The 24159-nt window shown below is 31.4% G+C and overlaps 3 long non-coding RNA genes across 3 annotated transcripts; 2 read left to right on the forward strand and 1 right to left on the reverse strand.

Moving 5' to 3' along the window:
* The first annotated feature begins 838 nt into the window (after positions 1-838).
* LOC116414680 (uncharacterized) lies at positions 839-2110 on the forward strand. Its single transcript, XR_004225231.2, has 3 exons — positions 839-1275; positions 1496-1769; positions 1884-2110. It is a non-coding gene; the product is annotated as an uncharacterized LOC116414680 (long non-coding RNA).
* Positions 2111-8756: 6646 nt separating this feature from the next.
* LOC147658350 (uncharacterized) lies at positions 8757-10385 on the reverse strand. Its single transcript, XR_015290680.1, has 2 exons — positions 9418-10385; positions 8757-9180 (listed from the first exon to the last, which is right to left on the reverse strand). It is a non-coding gene; the product is annotated as an uncharacterized LOC147658350 (long non-coding RNA).
* A 116-nt stretch (positions 10386-10501) lies between these two features.
* LOC147658351 (uncharacterized) lies at positions 10502-14745 on the forward strand. The gene is made up of 4 exons (XR_015290678.1): positions 10502-11159; positions 12423-12635; positions 13327-13842; positions 13897-14745. It is a non-coding gene; the product is annotated as an uncharacterized LOC147658351 (long non-coding RNA).
* The last annotated feature ends 9414 nt before the right edge of the window (positions 14746-24159 follow it).

Here is a 24159-nt window from a genome sequence, read left to right on the forward strand (position 1 = left end):
CTTACCTTGTTTTGTTGATAAAGAAACGGTTAGTCTTGTTAGAAATAGATAATTCAATTTAATCGTTGCAATTTTGTTTAATTCCCTGTTTATTATTTAACGTAATGAATATTTAATTTATTCATTGGATTAAATTATCAATTTATATGCATCAAATTAATACAGGTTAAAACGGTGTTAATTATTTTGATACAGTTGATAAAGATTTTTTTTTTACGTTTAATTAATAAAATAACAAAAACTATAATATAAGAAAATCGTATTTAATTAAGAGTTAATTAATATTATGATATCACAAAAAAGAAATTATAATTACTTACAATCTTCTAATTTTCTCATGTAATTCTTTAATGAATGGACAGTCAATCCATTAATAATTCTAAAAACTTTTAGCTTATACTTATTTCTTTTGTCAAGAACGAAAACTTTCGTTTCGTTGCAACTTAAGTTATTTACATTTATTTTATCTTGAATATTTCGTGTCACTCACGCGCACGATATAAATCGTACATTGAAACTTTCCATAAATGCGTAAACATCCACGGTCTAGTTATAAAATATGAAAATCTCTAGGGCGCCAATTTACCAGCAAGGAATCTCAACCGTAATACCATCTTTTCCCCTAGCTCCACCAATTTCCACCAATCGTGTTAAATTCACGATAGACATTTTCCAATAACCGTCTCTTCCAATAAAATTCCTTCAAAAACTTTCATAAAACTTAACAATTGACAAATTTCCCCGCTACTTTCCCCTAGCTTGCCGCTCAATTCGAACCAAATAAAATCTTTCTTTTTAAATTTGATCGTATATTTACACGTAAGATACTCGATCGCGCCTCCTCGTGATGGACGGATTAATTTCTGACAGCAACGTCGCGATTCATCGTCGCTGAAAAGTGCGAGCAAATAGGCGGAAGATAACGATAACGTCCACGCCAATAACGACGGTCAGCTATGATTATTAATCATGTGCAGGTTGCGCGTGCGAGTGTCAGCGGTGCGTGGGGAGTCTGACTAATCGTTCCGCCATTGTGGAATAATATACCTATGGCAGTCGAGAGTCTCGTTTTGCTTCTGTGTTTCTATAGTTCAGACGTTACACCAGACTTGCCAGTTTGTTTTGCGCGATTTCGACCGCGAATTATACGATATTCAGAAAGCTTTATTCTTTTATAATTGTTATATATTTGTTAGCACTTTTGTAGCCATCGTTATTCTGTAATTTAGATTGAGAAGCATAGGCACGAGAAACACGAGATTAATAGAGTTGAAAGTAAGGTTATATAATTTGTCACTTTCTTCCTCCATTATCGAATAAAATTGATGTAATACGTTAATTATAAAAACGAATGCTTCGATCCTCTAAAGTCGAAACTTTTACTCTTTTTCGAAAATATAAATATAAATAATTATCGTGGATCAGAATTATTTCTACTTGATTTTCCATTATCCGCCTATGAGATTAAATTCAATAATCACGATAAATCATCCAGGTTTACCAGATTGGAAATTTCTTCTGTTGCGCGGATGAGCGGAGATCTTCCAGGGCCAGGATATTTTGCGGAAAAGTACGAGATCCTCCTAAACCAAAGGAATCCTACCGGCTGCTCGCTTTATCCTGGAACGGTGCCGCGCTAATGCAGCAATAAACATGCATCTATTCGAAGCGGAATCGCGCCAGACGAGAGAGAACAAGAAGAATAATACGCGTCAACGTGAAGGAGGAAGAGGAAGAAGTGGAGGCGAAACTTTTTCAAAAGTTGAAATGTAAATATAGTCGAAGTTTGTAATACAATTATTTAGACAGGAATAAGCGAGTTATTTAAAATTCTTCGTCGGATTACATACACCAGCGCTACGTTGATCTATATTTTTGAACAGGTGAAACGAAAGAAGGAAGAGAATGAGTTTTACGAAAGTTGGAAATATATGAATTGATAGTCGTAACTTCGATAATATTTTTAATCAATAAATTGTCTCAAGAGAAATAGCAACGTTCGAAACTTTTCTTTCGGAAAAGTTTTATGAAGTATTATTCGCATGTGAATATTGCTTAAAATTTTGTTTGTAAAACAACAATAAAGGAAATTTAATTTGTTTTACAAGAACTTGAAACCTAATAATTTCGATCTATCGATGTAAATAAATAATGTTGTTTTATAATGTTATTTTATAAAGTGGAATTATTATCGCATATTTGTTATAATAATTGATAAATTATATTTTTTAACAATTAGGAATTATTTACGAATTTTTACACGTAAAACAAAAATTTTTGAATTATAAAATACAAATATACGATATAAGTGAGTTTATCATGAGTCAGAGTAACATTTCAATAATTTTGTACAAAATCTAATTGCTTTAGAGTCAGATAAGACATGATCAAATGATCTTTCTACAAGAATCTTGATATCGTATCACTATTTTTTTCATTCTAATATCAGAGAAATCTGTCAAAACTATGCATATTGTGAATTATTCTTTAGTAACTTTAATTCAGAGATAATACATGCGATATTAGAACGTTCGATAGATGATATCGCATCAACTCTCTTCATTAAATTTCACTATTCATAAATATCATCTTTACCAATCATTATTTTGTTCTTCTTTATGAATATTTGTTCGCGCTTGTCGAAACCATTGTCTTATTTTACTATCGCCACAAATTGTCTAAAAATTTCTGCAATAGTTTGATCTAACATAACCTAACTTTTCACCAAAGGTAAATAATTGCATTTTCACAACACAAAATTTATCTCTTAATCTATTCTTAACCTAACTTTTTTTTTTTTACTAAAAATAAATAATTGCGTTTTTTACAGACATTATTTTATACAAAATTTATTACGTTATTGACAATAAACGAATTTATCTAAGATTAAATAATCGATCAACTAAGGAATTAGTTAGTTATAGAAAAATTACTATATTAGTTTGATTTTCCTATTTTTATTGGCGGGAATTTTGAAATCTTATTAAAAAGTACGTCTCATATTTCACGTAGAAATCGCGTATTGCGAGATAACGCAACTCGTTGGTCCGAATAAATCGATGTATCGAAGAGATAAACATTTCGAAAATTTAAATGAGAAAAATGGAAATACAATCTACGTCGACGGATATTATTTCCGAATCATAAAGCTTGTATAATCATATAATATTAATCTCGGAAAATTTGAATTAATAAAACAAAAATATTAATAAAATCAATTCACCGATTTATTTAAAAATAAAACATATAAAACTAATCACAAATTTACGCTCACAAAACTTATCTTATGAAAATATTATCATTCAATTAATTAATTTATTTTGTTTAATTAAAATTTTAATTTTATCCTGTCTCCAAAAAAGATGGAAACATATATACGAGATTAGAGATTCGTATTTGCTGATCAATGAATAAGAATACAAAGTAAACAACGAATCAAATCGATTTATAAAAAAACATAGTAAAATAGAATGTTGATTAATCGATTTAAAATATGGCTTGGATAAATCAAGACCCATTAGATAATCGAGTTCCAGAAAGAAATAATTAGAAATAGCACTTTCTTTACAATTCATTTTTAAAAATTATATCAGCTATAATCATTATAATAATCCTAATAATTATCAATTTCAAAAAGTGGTGGAGAGAAATTTAATAGAAAAAAAAAAAACTAACATTGCAGAATAAAAATCATTGGTGTAAAGTCATCAGGTTAGATCAAGTTACATATAGCATAATCACTTATTTTAAAAAAGAAAAAGAAACAGACAAAAAACTGGATATTAAAGAAATGCGAGAATTCGATATTTATAAAAGTTTTCGCGATTCGATAATTTGACAAATTTAAAAAAAAAACATTAAAAATAAATCGATATAAATGAAAAGAAGGCTCTTAAAATCGCATTGTAAACTTAAAAAAAAAAAAAAAAAATGTGATGACTCTCTTACTTAACTCTCAACAAATATTTTGTGCTCTGTTCGTTCACAAGTTCATTGTTTAAAAGAGAATAAATGTTTATTTATACGCTAGATTATTATTTTTCTCCAACTGTCTGCAACAATAACGATTCACCCATCATAACCTCAAATACTCCCACGAGATAATTTCTCATATCAAATTACTTGCTACTGTATCCTCAATGTGCAAATATTTGATAAAATCCTTAGGAATTACCATCGAGAGTTATTTCTTGTTAACTAACTAATCTAATATAACCGATAGAGATTTTTAAAAAATCGAGATGCTCCTTTAATCGTGAAACTTGATGTTTTTATATATATATAAAATAGAAACGTTAATACAACACCCCCAATGAACGATGCTACTCTTATTTAGGTCATTGAGTATAATAGATTCCCGGTTCATTCATTAAAAGACACTCTATTTTTGTAGTAATAACGAAAATAAGTTACCCGACAGTATTTTTATTCCGACTGGTAGCACGCGTACGTGGCGCACAATACGGAAAGGAAGTTAATTACTCCTCGCTCCCATTTCGATTTTTTGAATAGCCAGCCGCTCAACAAAAGGAGAGAAAAGACATAACGTCGCTGGGGGAGAAAAAATAGGTTGCGCCGTGAAGGGCCTGTTTTGAAATATTTTACTACTGTTGCTGCTACTCTGCCGCGGGAATTTTTTGAACCTTGGATATATATATATATATTTTTTTTAATTTCGAATTTTTTTTTAAGGCTTTAACAAACGCGCATCTCGCTTTCCTTCGTCTCTTTCCTTTTCTCCTCCGATCTTCGCCTCGTTGCGTCTTCGACGGATATTTTATTCGTAGATAAAATAGAATTTCGAATTAAATTTTCGAGAAACTTTACTTTTTTAAGATTTTCTAATTAACTTGTCGATTGTTCAAATCCTTCAACTCTTTAGATTTAATATTTCAGGATTATTTGGAGACGAAAAAATTTTGGATTTTTATTCATTAGATTTTATAATTTTGGATCTTTTTCAATTTTTTTTTCTTTAATTGCGATTTTAAAAAAGTTATTTTATTTTTAAAAACGATCAATTTTATGAAATACGCTTAATTGTTTATTTACATGGTAGATTAATTCCAAAAAAAAAAAGAATTCGTGTAAAAATGATTTAAACTCGATAAATATATTTAATAAATATATTTAATAGAATACTTTTTATTTTAAATATTTGTATTAAAATTCACACATACATACTTCATAATTTCATCTCTTAAAATTCAAATTAAAACAAATGTACACGCGTATTATAAAATTCTAGAATTATTACGAAAAGTACTCTTCTCAAAAGTTTTTAACTTTCTAATTTAATTTCATTTCTTACGTAATTTCATTTAATCTCTAGAAGACTCTATACGCCATTGCAAACAAAGATACAAATTTTTCGAACGGGAGAAAAGGAGGTGAAACATTTTCAAGCCAATGAATAAATGCTTATTCCAATATCAACAGTGATCTCGAGACACTCTTCACCGAAGTTTCGAAGTATTATCCCGTCGATGATGGGTTTTCAGCTTTTTTTGGAACAAAAGAATCGAACGAGGAACGGTTGATTATAACGAGCGATTAAATTTTTCATTATCGAAAAAATTCTGCAACGTCAGAAATAAGTAATAATCAGCAGATCGTTTGAGCACCGCGTCTTCTTGTTTTCCTATCCAACATTGAATTTCAATCTCAACAAAAGTCAAAGCTATCTCTCGATACCCCAATTCGATATCCAAACCACCAATGTATCGAGAAAAATTATATACAAGATATTAATATATTCGTGAAACATTTTTGAAAATTTAATCGTAGATTATAAATTTTTATACACATTTTTCTTTTGATTAATTTACCTTTTTACAATTTATAATAATTGAATATTATAAACAAATTTATAAACCATATTCTAAATAAAATTTTCTGATCACGATACGATATTGAAAATTGAAAAAATTTGAATAATTTATCTGTCACACGAAAGGAATAATTTCTATCATACGGATTCTAAATCATAACCTCTAAAATTTGAATTTCGAATATATTAATAATTGGATATATCAATCGCTTGTCAATCAATCAAAATTGTTTATTCATATATAAACATGTTCTCTAAAATAATGAACATTCTCTTTCTATCTTCTACGTTCAGCTATTGCATATTTCCATATACTCTATTTATCAGAACACTTATATTATAGCATCACACTTGCGATATTATTCTGCACTATAAACTCTTCTACAAAGCCACAAATATATTAACACACGCACTGCGTATACACATTTCAATCGAACTCGAGTTTCCAATAAGTCTTGGTATACTTTTTCTTCTTTTAATATTTTCCCGCATCTTTTTCTCGTTTGATCACTTTCGAAACGTTCCAATGTTTCAATATTAAAATAAAAGCGAAAATAAAGTAGTATTCCCGCGGAGCGACGAGAAAATTGCAATTCCGAAACATCTCTGCGTCGCATTTCATTGATGGCAATGGACAAAGCTCCAAACTCCATATTTATTCGCCGTCTGGTTCTTTTCTTTCTATGCTCGAGGAGGATCTCGCTTGGACCAAAGCATTGTTGCCGTTTCAATCTTAAAGCGATGCGCGAGCCAGAATACATGGCCTCTCTTCTCTGTATTTATACATGAATTACGCGCGATTATTTTAAAAGACTACCACCAGACGTCTCCAGACGTCTTTAATCTGTGTGATATGCTGTGTTCGAAACATGGAGGAAGACGTTCGTCTTGTTTGGTGTTAAATCAGAGAGACACGCTTGAGATTAAATTTATTTAAACCGGATCTGCGAATATAACTTGAAATATAAGATAAATGAACGAAATACTTTTGTTTAGAAATTAAATTAATGATAGTATTAAGTATTAATTTTTTTCACTTTATTTTTTATTTTTTAGAATATGTATATGTATTCTTTATAAATATTACAAATATACCATTATCACAATTTTATTTTATTAATTTTCACAATTGCAACAAGGAAAAATCAAGATTTAATTTCATTCACATCAGCAATATATGGTACGTGACAATTATTTACTTTTATTTATAAAATACCTCAATTCTTGTATAAAAATAAATTTACATTTATACTACTTCATTATGTTCTGTCTAAATCATCAACAGTCAGTATCAGTAATAATAATAGCAACAATAATAGCAAAATTTTCATTATTCATGAACATAACCAAAAAATATTTTTAGTATCTTCGTACAAGAACAAAGATATTTAAACAAATAATTTATACTTTTTCTTTCCAAATGCCTTGCCCTCCACGGTTGAATATCCGAGGAATCATTCACAGATTCGATATCAATATCACAGAAGACAAAAATAAAAAAAAAAGAAGGTAAAACTCGATAGCCAACAAATGTCGAAACAAACCGTAGAAAAAGCCATCTCTCTCTTTGGATAAAGTTTGTCGGCAGAATTGCCATTACCAAGAAGAATCATCGACTGAAAACCTGAGAGTTAATTTTCCCGTAGGTAGGTTCATGGCTGTGCAAAATGGAATGAATGTCAGGGAAAAGGGTGGCTCTGGTTCAATTATTACGGAACGATAGAAACGGATTATCACGCTCGATTTCGCCGTTTCTGTATTAAGCGACAAGTCGGTGGCGAGTCGACGCTGCGTCCGACAACCGTGTAATTCGCCTACCTCGAAAAATCATCTCGGTGGAAAAAATGTCGTGGCTCCCCCGGCCCGGAAAAACGAAGGAACAAGAGGGAAAAGTTTCGTTTCCCGGGGATTCTATTTTCGTTGTTTCACGGAGTCATAAAAAGGTCTACGTATCGATGCTCGCGGAAATGCGATCCTGTAACATGGTAGGTAGCTTACCAGAGTATGAAGCGAGACAGAACATTCGAAAGAATGTTTCGAAAGACATTAGAAAATTATGTTGCAAGACTATGTTGCAGTTAAGGGAAGGACAGTTGTATTTTAAGAAAATTAAAAAAAACCTTTTAAAATTATTACTTAGACTTGAGAGGAAAATATTAATTAAAGAAATATTTTTTTTCTTTTTTTAGATACTATTTATTTAATTGGTAAGTCAATATTTAAATTTTTGATGAATTTTGAAGATTTATAAAAAAATGTGTGCAGAAAATGATTGGCATCTTTTGTTGAATGAAAAATAAAAAGAAAATACATGTAGATAGATATTAATTATCTATTCTGTTATTCTGTATTCCTCTGATCTTTATAAAATTTGCATCAAAACAATGCAAAAATATATATATATACATTTATATTTTACATAATATTATACAAAGTAATTTAAAACTTTACAATAAAGTTGCTCTCCTCGTTACAAGGCCTTTGATTGAAACATTTAATTGGCAACAAATAGAAAATAGATAATTAAAAAAAGATTTTACATCATAAATGCTGTAAAATAAATGTTGATTATGTCAAAAATATTTATATAAGTAGACAACTATTAAGTATTGTTTGAAAATATGTATTTATTTTCTAAATTTTTTCTTTTTAAAAAATAATAATTATATCAATCTTTAATGTCCCTAAAATTCATACAAATATGTTTAATATCTTAATCTTTTAAAATTATATTTTACATATATTACATTTAAGTATACAAAATTTAATATAAATTCTATATTTAATATATTATATTTAAAGAAGTAAAACTTTTATTTATTTTATATATTTTTAGAAATTTACTTTATTATTATATTAAAAAAATCTTTGAAGTATTGAAATAAAATATAATCTAAGATTGAGAAACAATATAATGCTAGATAAATTTAGATTTAGATTTTTCATTTTGCTGAATAATAATAAATTGTAATATGAATAAGAATATGCTTACAATATGCATATTGACTAGTGTCTGAAATTAATCTAGGGAAAAGATCCAGCAGTTTGAGAATAGTATGTTTCCATAAGTTAATGTAAGTCGTGAACTGCGGTCCATTTCGTAGGGAAGAGCCACCTGCGGCTCCCATAGAATATCAATTAAACATATTTTCCATGAAAACAATTTCGAAATGAAATGAAAGACGCATTCAAAATTTTTTTTATCATAAATTGTATATTTCGTACCACAACAGAATTCACGATGAAACTCTTTTAAAACTTTCTTACAAGTACAATCTCTCGCAAAAAGTTCGATCATTCTTTACAATAGGATAATTTTTTTAAAAATAGACCAAACAACTTGAGTTTTTCTGAAAAAAAGGATTAATTTATTAGATGATGTGTAAAAACAATTTTTAAAAAATTGCAATTAGTTGGAATCATAAAGAAAATAGTAAATAACAAAAGATTTTTTTACAATTTTTTATCTGTAATGAAAAGTTAAACGATAAATTTTATAAATTTATATTAATTATAGAAGAAAAGATAATAATGTAAAATTGAGATAAATGTAAAATCTCTCAATGCAATCAATATTAAAGTCATACCTATGATTTTACAATGGAACATGTTTGCAGCAGAACGAAAAAATGACATGAGAATATAGATGAACAAAATTTCAAACGTAACCTTTTATTCTTTTTTTCTTTTATCATAGTTTGAACATTTCCACGAAATCAAGAAGTTTTTTTTAACTTTCATTTTCCTTTTTTCTTTTTTTTTGTTTCTTCAACTATTCTATGATTTTTCAAATAAAGATAAAATTTTCTAATTAAATTAAATTTTCTTTTTCATTTGAAATTATTAGATATAGAAGAAAAATGTAGGATCAAGAATTAAAATCACTTTATGCACTAGTTTTCGAAAAAAATTCCACATTCCACATTAAACACATAACCATTTTTTCTATGGAAAATAGAAATAGACAAAAGTGTTCTCATCTATCAACTGTTCAAAGACTTATAGATCGTAAGAAACAAAACAACACATTTTCACGAAAGTATCGTGAAACAAGCTGAAAAAAAAAACTAACGAAAAGGAAAAACGCGATAAAAAATTCTGCTAGAGACGAGTTTTCAACTTGTGCTGACCGATAGAAATGACCGAAGCATTATTTCTGTTCGGGATACCCGTTGACCCGTATTCCTATTCGCGAAGTCAACGGCAGAACAGCTTTCCTTTCGTCGATACTAGAATTTCTTGGCAGCGGTTTTCTTCTCAGCCACACAGGTCGCTCGATAATCTCGAAAAAAAGCGCGACTGCTCGGGACGGCCAGTCTCGCATGGCTGATTAACTCGATATCCGAACGAGTATCGAATCCGTAACATGAAAATCGTTGTCGATCCACGAAATACTAGCCTCTTTACGTGTCACTAAACCCTAAGAGAACGTTTATCGGCTAACTAGTTGATTCAGCCTCGGAAAATTTGAAAATGAAAAAATAGATACAGGATATGCTTGAATTCCTTTGTTTAAACTGATATCAGACATGATTCGAATACACTTTCGTTTAATTTCTTTTTTATTCGTTACTTATTAAGAGGAATAGTTCCGTCAAATTAACAACTGATGGCGTGGCGATCGAATTATATAGAAATTAGGCTAATGAGTTTCCTTTCTTTTATCCTTTTGTTTCCTTATATCTTTGTGCAAAGAAGTATGCATTGCGTGATATGTCGTGATGTGTTTAAGAATTCGTGTTTTTTTTCCTCTGATTGTGCAATCGATATTTATATTATTATGTATGATTTCGTGCATTTTATTGTTGATTCATATTATTATAACGTGACATTATCTAGAGTATTTGTCGTTTTGTGCCTTTCAATATTTCTTTCAGAGTTTTCGTTAAAATAATCATTTTTGTTGTTGTAAGAAAGATTGAAATATCTGTGTTCTGTGTGTTTAATATACAAATGAATAAATCGTTACTTGTGAAGACAAATTTCAATTTCCATTGTACGAAAAATATTTTATTCGATTATTTTATACATCATTAAATTTTGCTCGACAAATCTCATGTTGTTTAAAATAACTATACACGTGGAATTAAAATTAGAAATAGAATTTTGAGAATAAATTATTATAAACTTGGATATTGTGACTATAATATTTAAGATGTGAAATTTTAATAGCAATGGATAAGAAAATTTTAAAAATGAAAAGTTGCAAATATAAATATGAATAAATGTGTTCTGCATAACGATTTTGATAATAGAAAGATGTGCAAACAAAATTTACAAATTATGAAAAACTTGAAAAGAATCTAAGATGAAAATTTTTCATTCTAAAGTAAATATTTTAGTAAAAATATTTTAAGAACATGTTTTTTATCCATGTATTCATTCATCGCGTATAAATTCGATCGAATTAATTTGATTTAACATTTGTGTTGTGTATCGAATTCGCGTCCATTGGTAATAAAATATTATTATTAACCATCTGATGCATTCTTGGGAAAAATCCACATTACAAATTTTACCGAAGGAGAATCGGATGCGCTCGTTCGTATCGACAATATGATCGATTTTCTCGCGTAAGGCGAGAAAAAATACGATATCTCGAGCAAAAGACGAACTCGAATAATCGATAAAATTCTCCTAGCAATTTCAACGTGACGATATTAAAAGACTTGCACTGTAGCTTCTGAATAATTTGCGGTATATATTTTGCTTCATTACTTTTTCCCCTGTTTTTTAATACAGTTCGTTATCGCGCGCACGAGCCAGTAAGTAATTGAATCGAAAAAGAATACCGCCGATTATTCAACGCGGAAAAAATATATGTACGAAAGTCCTTTTAAACTCGTATCGATTTCACTTGCACAGTTTAATTAAGAACGTATGCGAGATTTGTACACGAGAGGAGCGTTTTAAATTCGTCTGGACCGTTTTTTATGCAGTTTTCGGTCGGCTTTTAAAACCGAACCTTTTATCGCGACGCGGTAGAAAAATTACTCGAATAAAAAAATATGTCACGGTGCGCCATTAAAATCAGAATTTCTTTCAAACGATAAATATTCGATCACGCCGAATAAACGATAATCGTTATCGCGGTTTTTGATATAGGAAATAAGTTAATAATTAAATATTGTGAAGGAAAACGAATCATTCATACCTGTTATCCAAGATAAATAAAAATAATAATATTTCGAATTGAATACCGAAGTTTGCGATTTATGTATGTATACATACGTATAATCATTGTTCTAAAATAATCGATACACGAACTGGGCTAATGCATCAATATTATTATCACATAAAACAATCACTAGCGCGTCATGTACAAAATCAAAGCCAATCTGTCGAGCATAATGCCGACCAGGGAAATATATGTGCCGCTTTTCATTGCGACTCGATCAGATAAACCTTAACAACCAAAATCTGATGTGATAACCTGTGTGAACCTCTATTGTGCGTGCAACTCGGTTCCTTGTTAATCAATTTCACTCGTATCGATTACGCGATAAATTAACGTGATGTAATAAAAAAAAAAATGAAATTATTCCTAATCAAAAGTCCCCTTACATCTTTTATCGATTAATAATCATTTCAGTTCCAGGATTAAGCTATAATCTCGTAATTAAGAAAAAGATAGGAGAAGAGTTTGGCTTTCCAAGAGAAATAATAACAGGAGTAGTTCAAAGCTGTTACTATCAACCTATCAGAGTGCACAGAGCGCCGAATACACTTCACTTCCCCATAGATATTACATGTGCACGTATCTACTTGCAGTTATCTATGCCAGTGAATGTCATCCGACAGGAAGGTAATCCATAATCAGGCAATGCCTATATCCACTTGGCTACCTAATACCTAATAGATCCCGCTCGAAGTAGATAGGCTGTGAATTACCGGCAGAATGAGTATGTGGAGACATGTGCACGTCACCCGTGTGTTTCGTCGGGTAAAACTAGGAATCAAGTGGAACTATCCGGCAATCTTCGAGTCAGATTCACCTGATGGAAATAAACTGTATATAACCTTCGGAGTCTACGTGTTGCTAAAAATTTAAGGATAATCGTGTCGAGTTTTTATTGATATTTCAAATGTTTCAGAAGGCGTCAGAATTAAAGAAGAGAAACTGTAGAAACTGTTTTTTTATCAAATCTTTTTTTTCTAATGAGATTTTTTATTTTTTTGTTATCATTTTTTTTCTTTTTAATTTCTTTCAAATTTTTCTGAAGACAATTTTTTTTATCAAAGGATATTTATTTTATTAATTATTTTAAATTTTTCAAATTCAAAATTTAAAATTCAAAAAAATAGAAGATATGATAAATTTTATTATTTATAACCAAAGTTAAAACGACATCAATAATTGAAATACTTTTATATCAAAGTTTCATATTTATTTTTTTTAAATTGTGGATATCATATCAATTTTCCCTCTATCATCTATTTTCTCTTTCAATTCCTTTCTCTTCCTCCTTCTATTTCTTATTAACTTCCTTTTTCAGAAACAGCTGCTTCAAATCTCTCACGAATCTCTAGAAAAAAATTACTCTGATAACACTCTGCCCACGACCGAAAGATTAACCAAACAATTTTAAACATCCTGTTACCAACGGTTCAAAAGTGGAAAACCAAGTGTGTGGCTAATCGTTAATTGGATCGAGATTCGAAGGAACGCGTAAAGAGAACCTTGGCTCCCCGGCTAAAAACTCGATCCTCGTTACTCGAAAGGTGAGACGTAGCGATCGTGCCTAATCTTTCGCCAAGGTGCACAAGCCAAGAAACTACATTGGTTGAAGCTCACGAACTGCAAACAAGCTCTGTTGCAAGTATTACCTCACGAGACAACGAAGAGGATGAAAGGAAACGAGAAAAAAGGGAAAAGGATCGCGAGACTATCCTCGCATCGGGAATGGTTCGTAAAATCAGTCGTAAAAATCGTTTACAAAATTTACACTTCGAGCGCAGTGTGTTTTTACGACTCGAGAAAGTTTATTGGTTGATCCGCGCGCAATACAAAGGTAAAAGAAAAAAAAAAATAATAATAATAATACTCTAAGCTTTTCTATCCTTAGAACCGGATGCAAAAGAAAAAAAAACAGGCGATGAACGTCGAGAAAGAAATAAGAAGCTTCAACATTAACCCGAAGAATCAAGTTGCTCAAGGATCGTTGGGAAATTCTGCGCGCGAAATATCTTTCCTGCGAGCAGTAAAAAACAGTCTTCCACGTCGTCGTAATAAAATCTTCCTCTGTCCAACGGCGTATAATGAGCGCCCGGGAAGAAAGCTCGGGGGTGGGCAGATGACACGAGGGGTTAGATTTAACTCGGCGCGGAGATAAAGAGAACGGTTTTATCTTCGCGCGTGATTAAGCCACGCGGCAGTATATCATCGATTATATACTCGTTAGCCTAAGTGGCAACTCCCTTCTCCTCGGATACAGCCTTCTCCTTCGACTCGTCCACGCGGAAAGATAACGCGGTGCCGTTTTCTTTTGCGCCCATCGGCATTATATTCGAATTTATGGGCCGCCGTTTCGCCATCATTGATAAATAATCGGGACCGATGGTGGATGCAGCCATCTGTGGATTAATTCGAGAATTAACGGGGAAATCGGGTTGGGAACTGTTGGATTGGATGGTGAGAATGTTCCATGAAATTTTATAAATAATTCATATTTGCTTATTATATATTTATTTATTTATTCTTTTAGAAAAATATTAAGGATATTCTTAATTCTTAATATTATTTTGTATTAAAGGGGAGCGGTTTTAATAGGGAATTAATATTAGAAATGGATTATTGAAAATGGAATTCTTTGTAAAATTTTTATTACAATTTTATTGAAAATAATGTGTATTAATTAATGTTTGATTCAACTAATTCAATATATCTTGTTCATTGAAGAGTAAAATTAAATAAATAACCGTTTGATTTATTTTTTATCCTCTTACCACTACATTTCTTAGTAATTATATTAAATTTTAAACTTAAAAGTACATGTTGAAGCACACTTTGCTACAATACAAAATTATTATAGTGTTTATTTTTTTATGATAGAACAATATTGCATTCAGCAATTTTAAATTAACATGCAACAAATATTTATTCAACTACGTTGAATTTAATTATTAAATTTTGAATGATTTTTTTTTTATACAATGGTATATTTTATTACAAACAAATATATATAAATGTATTCTATAATTTGGCATAAAAAAACATCTTTTTATATGATATATACACACTGTAAAAAATCATATAGCAATTAATTTGCAATAAAATACAAAATTTGAGTTAAAGACTGAAGAAATCTAAAATATAGATATAATATAGATAAAATATAGATATAAAAAAACAAAGTTAATATATTGAAGAAAATAAAAAAAAAATATTTTAAAAAAATTCATATTTTATTCATTTATTTTACGATTATGAATATAAATAAAACGTGAATGAAAAAAATCATGTAAATGAAAGTAAAATATGAATAAAACCGAACAAATATGAATAAATTTGAAAAAATAAATATGTGTGAAAAATTAAATATATACTTACATATATATTTAAATTAACATATCTAAAAAAAAAAAAAAAAGTTACATTGTAGAGAAATCCTATGGTAATATCTAAAAATGATTATATATATTATAGAGAAATAATTATATCTTATGTAAAAATACAGTAAAAAAACAAAAAATAGAAATATGTTTTCTTTTGCATAATAAATCAAATTTATTTGAAAATATTTGAAAATTGTTTAATTTTCACGTATTAAAAAAAAACTAGAAAATTTATCCAAAAAGATTTAACTCAATAAAATTATCCTCAATTAGAATAATTTTAAGAAATCGTATAAAATTTTTCAATTTCTATTTACAAAGATTCTAAAATAATATAATCGTTTCGAATTAAAATTCAAATCCAAGATTAACGAACACGATCGTTTAAAACAAAAAGCCTTTTCATAATATATCAAATGAAATAGTTCAACAATATCGTGGAAATTTCATTCGTGCCTATTGTGCACGAGTTTTACATGACACAAGAAGCTTTATACAAGAGTCTTCAGAGACTTGCCGAGGAACATTGTAACATGAGAAATCGCCTTAAATTTTCCAGGGAAACACGGAATCCATTAAAATTTCAGATGTCAAGATTCCGTGACTGAAATTGGTCGTAAAGTTGTTGGGGAATTACGGCATATCTTAACTTTAATTGAAACTTTATCCCCGCCTTTCCGCTCCTTAATCAACCGGTGAATAGATCCAACTAACCGAGAAATATTTCCAGATACAATCAGAGGAGGACAGATTCGATAAGGTTCGTTGGTGCGCGAAACGGATACAATTTTTTTTTCACGAATCGTGAAAAATTTTTTAAAATCCGCGGAGCGGACGAACAAGATTCACGACGACACAAGAATTAACGAATTTCATGGATCAAAAAGACTTCAGTCAGCTCGAGGGCCGTCTAACAAAGTCAGCAAATAGGGGCGACTACCAAAGGAATTGCGGCCGAGTTGTAGTATCCCACCAGATACGTAGGACAAGTGTCTGCGTCCATTGTGCAGAATTGTTTGATTGAATGGTAGTTTGCACATACTGGCGCATTTAGTTCCGACCCTTCTCTCTCTCTCTCTCTCTCTCCTTTTATCCTCCTCCCTTTCCTTCTCTCTCTCTCTTTCTCGCCTTTCCATCCTCTTCTATCTTTCTCTCCTCTATGCAAAGGTTTGCCTAGTGCATCGTCTAGTGCTTGCACTCAGCGGAACGAGAGCTTTCCAAAGTGCTCGATGATTAGGAACGTTCGATCGTTACGTTGTATGTCGCTGAAAGCAGAAGCCAACAATGTGAGGCGCTCTCGATAATAACGAAACCGTAAAATTCGTTCGAGCTGCGTGGAAAAAGCTGACGAGCCGGTGACCGTAACAAAAAAAAACTAGAACCGAGTGTCCGAGAGGGCGCTGTCATCGTTCCATAGTCACCTCTTCCTCCTAACCAATAAACGTTCTCGAACTATTTCTAGATAAGTCTCTCTCTCTCTCTCTCTCTCTCTCTCCCCGATTCTCTTCTTCTTTCTTTTCGTTTCTGATTCGTGCACGAACGCGATGATCGAAACGAGAGAAATTATTCGAAACGTTATCTGGACACGGTCACGAACCGTGGAAGATTTCATTATCCAGAGTTTTTCGCAATCTGTTCTTCGCGACGATTCCATTCTTCGCGTGGTATGGAAGGGAACAAGGGTGTGAAAGAACCCTTCGGGATGCTCGAGCACTTTAGACACTCCTCCCCCCTCACGCCCCCCTAAAATGCGCTCGGCACTCAAAGGAACTAGGGCTCAGCATTTCTGCCACTATCGCGTTATTTTCACGGGAGGTAGAGGGCTCTTGAGCGTTAAGGATGGAGGAAGGATGTGTGCGCGTCAGCTTAACCATGAAGTTACTGCGCCGTGATTTTGCCATCGTTTTAGCATCGCCCCTCCCGCCCCTTATTTAAAACGTATTTTTTCATTTATTATTCACGCGACAATCTTCTTGCAAGGTACCGGGATTATATCTTTCAGAACGCAACTCGATATAAGCGATGCCATAAGCTGTAAGAAAGTAAATCTCGCATAAGCTCGACCTACGTAAATATTGTATTACCGAAACTAGGGAAAATTTTATTTTTAATGAAACTTTGTACGAAGGGCAATGTTTTTTTTTTTTGGAATAGCATTAGATAAACGATTTTTCGTCGAAATTAATCGCTTCGTTTTGTTTCAAATACGTGCAAATTTTCATTAAAAATCATAAAATTTAGGAGAAAATTTGATAAAACGTCTTGAAGTTTGATTGAAAATTCTCTGTAAAATAGAAATTGATTTTTCTTATAAAATAATGTACAAAGATTTCTCCGAGTTGAATGTATACAATGGAGAATCTAACGATCAACAATTAGAATTATAAAAATGTAACTTGAGCATTTATTTCTTATATTATACAACAATATCGTTGAATATGTTAATTCAACGCAAATCGTTGTGGAAGTTGAATCAACTTTATTAAGTTAATTTAATCAATGTAACATAACGTCAATTGACGTCAAACTATAACTCTGTAAAGAATTTAATTTTCACTCAAATATCAGTGTTATTAATCTACTTCGCATTTGACAATATATAATATAATATAATTAAAACGAGAGGATGTAACTTAGAAAATAATTATTCGTTTCCCGACTAGTCGTTTATGAAAATTGTTTAAAAGGTCTAATCTCGAGCAAAGAAAATATTAATACATGGAGAAATTTAATTTACTTTGTTCAATCAATTCTAAAGTTAAAAAAAAAAGTTTGTATACAAAAATATCAGATTAACAGTTATTCCAGGCTCGATTGAATTCGTTTCAAACTTAATCGACGATTATTCGTACGTTCAACTTTTTCATTTACTTTTTCCACTCTAGAATTGAAAATAATCTAATACTACTTAACTCAACATTAACTCATCCTCTGTTAAAAATAAAAACCCACTCGTTCTCCAATTCTAAAATTCCTAACCCTGTTCCAACATACACCACCACCATAATTAATTTTATCAAGGCGAGATAAAATAAAACGGCTTTGAGCTTAATCGATATGGAGAGACTTGAACTATGCGATTTTCGCTGGTACACAAATAGTTTCGAAACGCGGCCAGTCGCAATTTTAGTTATGCTCCCTTCGAGGCACAATTACCAGAAGTGCCAATTACCTAATTGCTCAAATTGCTGGGATGCGTTGGCGGATGAAAAAATTCCGCCAGGAGAAAATGGCGCCACATAACAGACGCGATTAAGTCCAACGCGCTCCTCCTCTTCCTTCCCTCCCCTCCACGCGTTCGAGGATTGGAAATTTGCATTTCCAAGAAACATCTCCCCCTTTTTTCGAATTGAAACAAACCTCGACTCGAAAGGAGTGATGACGTCTCGAGCGGAAGAAACGGCTCGCAAGTTTGAACACGGATGGCTACCTTCTTTTCGACCGAGGAGATGAAGTTTTGGAGGAGGGAGGGAGGAGCAAGTTTGGATTAGTCATTGAGTTGGATTAAGCTGCACGGCCTATTGTTGCTAAACTTCGGATAACCAAAAGTTTCGTAAAGCGAAAATTCGCTCGATCAAACGTCGAAAGAAAATTCCATTGTTTTTTTCATCAACATTATCGAGATTTTCGATCGATTTAAAATTTTTGTGGTATATAATCCAAATTTTGCGTTCAGGAAGAGATGTTTAACTTGAAAGATCAACTTTTATTTTCTTTATTTATATACGTAATTCTAATCATCCGTGATAAATATATATATACAGTGAGAGTGAAAATGGGCATCGATCATGAATGCAGAGAATTTGTTTGATAAACCTTGTATTCAGGTTACGTATGCGTTGGAATTTGATCGAAAAAATATAAATGAAGGGTAGGAAGGGAAAAAAGGTGGGATATTATAAAATAGTTTAAATTAATCGATACATCGATTCGTTGAATTTCGTTAAATTAAAAATCACATTCCTCGTCTTTTTCCCCTCCCTTTTGCTATTCAAATTATAGCAGAAATACATTATTATTAAATATAAATGTTTCTAACCCAACATTCCATTGCGAGCAACTTGCAACGTTTTCGATTCTAATTACATTTTAGATTACAATCATCTGATTTTCTTTTGGAAAATTACTTTTCGATATGACGAAGAGATACAAATTTCAAACCGTTTGAATATTTTGACAATTTATTAAACGCGGTTTTATTCTTTCGCAAAATAACGTAAAATTCCAGAAATCTCATCACTTGGTGCAATTATGAGTGGGCAGATTGTATTATTTAATCTTATTTCTTTTTCGACGCGATCGAAAGCCTCGGTCAAGATAAATCACGACGAAGAACGAGGAGTTTGGTGTGCAGGGCAAATGCTTGGGTATGGAGAGAGGGTGGACGAAACGGATCGTATAAATTCTCTTTCTACCAGTTTTTCTGTCATCGAGGGGCGTCCGACACGGAAGGGGCAGCGATAAACTTCACGTGCAGGTCGCACGCAGAAATCGCTCGTCATATATCTCAGATGGGCGCGTTATAACGTTGGAATTATTAACGCGCCCCATTCCTTTGCATTTTCCTTCCTAAGCAACCTTCTTCGCTAATTTTCTTCGCCTGCCCTTGAAATTCTCTCACGATTATTCTGCCAATCTTCCTAAGTTAACTCTGAAACTTGCAAAATGGAATGCTATCTTTTTCAAACGATGAATGACATTTTACGAGAATTGATCGTGGTATACACGAATTTATATTTTGGTCGATTCGATTATTTTATTACGAGTTCAATTTTCATGCATGGCAAAATCGATTATCTTCAAGAAGTTCGGAATTATTGAAATCATTCCTCGATTCCTTAAATCTCCTTTTCTGGATCTCGAGAATTCTCGTCGAGTTTAAAAAATAAATCATCAGATAGACACATAACGAGCAACAATAAATTATGTTCTTTTATCAATACTTTGATAAATTCGTTTTTCGCATTTGATTAAAAATATCGACATCATACAAACATTTCAAACAAAATTCACGTATTTATTTCTTCGAATTTTTTTCGAACTCGAACATTTCAAACAAAACCACAAATTAATATAAACGATTCAATTTCTGAATTACGAATACGAAAATTCATTCGTAATCATCCCAGCAAAACGAAGTCTTCCCTCAACTCGAATGTCTGTGTCTCGCAAATTCGATAAAAACTATCGTTTCGTATCGAGTTAACACGATCGATTGACCTTAAAAATGCGACGATACTCGCGAAAAAGGTTCTTTAGCTGCCTCGTTCGTGTAATAAATATCTATTCAGAATGCGGCTGCCGCGAACGTCGTAAAGTTCCACCGGCGATTCCATCCATTATCGTTGTCATCAACGAGGATCGTAAAGGGGGCGTTACATAAACAAATGCCCACCATCTTGGCCGAGCCTGAGTTAAATAAGTTTGAACGCGATCAATATTGTTTTTCGATTTACCACGACCTGACCCTCTTTTTTTTCCTCTCTCTCTCTCTCTCTCTCTTCCCCTCCCCCTCGATTAAGCTATCGAGATTAAAATCGACCATATCGCGGCTTTACCCCCCCTCTCTTAACTCTTGAAAGGAGGTAAAATTGCGGAATGATTGAAATTCCAGATTAAAAATTGAATCGAGATACGAAAATTCGTAAAAGGGATGTTAACGAGCATTCTAATGGAATAATACGAGGATATATTGTGTTTAGAAGCAAATGTGTAAATTTTGAGTGTTTTTTTTTTTTTATACTTAACTTTAGTTCCACAATGATGAAACAACGTTTTAAAATTAGTCAAATTGAAGTGAATAATTGTCCTTTTTATATCGTATTGCAATTATTAAATATAAGTTATTGAACATTCGTATAATATAACGAAGATATATATATAATTAATATGGTTAAGTTTTCATACGCTGTTTCTTCTTGATATACAATTCGAAAATTCTCATTTTAATGAAAGTTTAGTTGTATATACAGAGCAGAATGGAGCATGAATTATATTTAAAACAATTTTTTTATCAATGGAAAATCTTTTTCGAGGAGGAGATCAATCCTTAAAACTTCGATATTTTTTCATATTTTGAATGGAATTTTTTTTCTCTCTTTTTTTTTTTCATGCATCGAAAATTTACACCATCTCGTATTATGTATAAAGTTATAATTTTGAAAAAACACGAAAAAAATTTTAAGAATTAAATAATGAGCAACGAAGGGAACATTTAATTCTAAAATTTCCAACGTAAAAATAAAAATAAAATTCGAAGGAAAATTAAAGTAGTGCGCCAATAATATAAGTATATCGTGAAGAATTTAGTACGCATTTTTTGTCGATAAACTAATTAATCAATATCGTTGAATTTAAAAAAGTGAAATGTTTAAAAGTTTTATCAAAAAGAATAAAATTTATTGTGGATATAAAATGGACTTAGATTGAGGATTAATATGATATGCAATTAACATTTGATATTGTTAATACTTAATATATACATTAATACAATATGTAAATTAATATGTTTAATTTTATATTGCATATTAAAAAAATTTTCCACGTATTGCGTATATTTGCATATTTTCGATGGACAAATGTCACGTGCTCACAAAATTTCAATCAAACACGTAGCTACCTTCCTAGCTAGCTTCTTTTATAAATATAACATTATTTATTTGTTACTCGTTTCACATTGGTAAACAAATATATGTCATTCATTATCACCCATTGTATGCTCTAAAGAAATTAAAATTGAATCAGTTCTATCCGTATTTTTTAATATTCATTGTTTCGAATAATTTCGAATTTAAAATCACTGGAATATTTGAAAGAACGTATCAACGCGAACTGTGCTTCCTTACACTTCTTTACATTTTACATTATTTTAAAAGACATAAAATTCTAAAACCTAATAAACTTCGTTTCTTTTCGTCTTGATTTTCTTAAATACCTCTTTTCGCTTTCGAGATATTTGCGCGAGGGATATGCATTATTCCTCTTAAGTTAAATGAATGAAAATACTTGTTACCGACTGACGATATTATCACTTGCAACCTTTCGTAATTTCACACGACGTTTAACGTGTATCAATTTTATTATTAATTCGTATAGAATTCTAATTGCGCGATATTTGCTCTTTTTCTTCACGAGTGTCTTCTCGAAACGCAGACACACACGATTTATGAAAGGAATTCGCACGTAGAAGTAGAAGTATAAAAAAAATGCGAGTGCGCGCGCGTGCCATCGCGCTACTTTTAATAACATCATTTTCCACGGTTTCCCCGCACAGCCCACCCGTTCTCCCCTTTTTTATTTATTTTTCCATTGGCCCCGGAATTTTTATGAAAGTAAGTCGTATCTCTTGTACTCGGCCACTCGAGATAGAGAGAGAGAGAGAGAGAGAGATAAATTATTACGTTAATTATAAAATATCCGCCCTTCACCATACGCTTTTGCTTCCCCGTTTAAAGGTTTTAAAGGCTCTTTAAAGGTGTTTCAAACACGAGGATAATGAATTTTAACGGCGTCACGTCATTTAAAGTAAATTTAATGAAAAATATCTAAATATCGGCGATTCTTTACCCTTCGATGAAAGGAATTCGATATAATATATGGTTTTTTTTTTTTTCTTTTTTTTTGAATTCATTGTAATTAACTTCATTCGAACATTTGATGCAACATAATAAATTTAATAAATGACGGTGATAATAAAATAAAAGCATCGAAACGTTACATTTCCATTTTGAATTCGCGTTATTTTAATTCTTTCGACGACTTTTTTTCGTATTTCGATGTGACAACGACTGCCAAAAATGTTCCAACGTTAATACAATTTTAACGATACGTGTATTTTTTTAATTATGAAAGAAACAAACTCCAAACTAATTTGTTTAACTAATTGTTTCTCGTCGCATCGTAAAAAAAAAATATAATGGACACGTCGATGAAAAATTGATAATAAAATAAAATAGCAATTTTTTCATATAAAACTTTAAATATCGACATCTTCTTGATTCTATAATAATTATTTTTTGATACAAAAATCCTATTTCTAACTTATTTTCAATAAATAAATAAATCGTCCGATTCTTCGCGCAATTGAAAAAAGAAAATAAATATTTTCTTTAAGTTGCCGTTTTAACTATTTTACTATAAACTCTTAAAATATTTTTAACAATCTTCTCTAATTTCAGTCTCAATTTTTAATCAATTAAATAATTATGCACAAAACGCGACAACACAACGAAACAGAAACAGATTTAAACTCGCTTCTCTCCATAATTAAAAAAAAGATACACAAGGTTAAAGTTAACGTTAACGTCCGAATATTTTCGGGGATCGGATACCGTCGTTAGCAGTGGCTATAATACAATACCTCGGGTTGTATCGCGTTAAAATAATCGAGTTAAGTGATTGTATAGAAAATAATCTGATTACTTGCCATCGCGTGTCAAGACTTGTTAACGATGATACAATAATAATTTCTCCCTTGACAAACGCCCTCTGTATTTGCGTACGCGCATGCGCGTACGTATCGCTTACGTACAAACAATTACGGGGACAACTAGGTTAACTAACTACGTTATGAGCGGGGACGTGTTTGTCCAAACTGTCGTTACTCGTGCAACAAATTTTCGAAACGCGGGAAAGGTGTGTTCCCCCAGCGTTGTTGTTCGAGAGCATTGATAGCGCACCAATGCCGATAACGAAACTGAAGCCGAAATTGATGCGAAATTCTCGAGGCAAGGATCTTTGAAAGGAGTCGATTAAAATACGAGTGCAATTTTACG

This window comes from Apis florea, unplaced genomic scaffold, assembly GCF_048593485.1.
Source record: "Apis florea isolate Af1SG1 unplaced genomic scaffold, ASM4859348v1 contig_2274_pilon, whole genome shotgun sequence".
Classification (NCBI taxonomy): domain Eukaryota; kingdom Metazoa; phylum Arthropoda; class Insecta; order Hymenoptera; family Apidae; genus Apis; species Apis florea.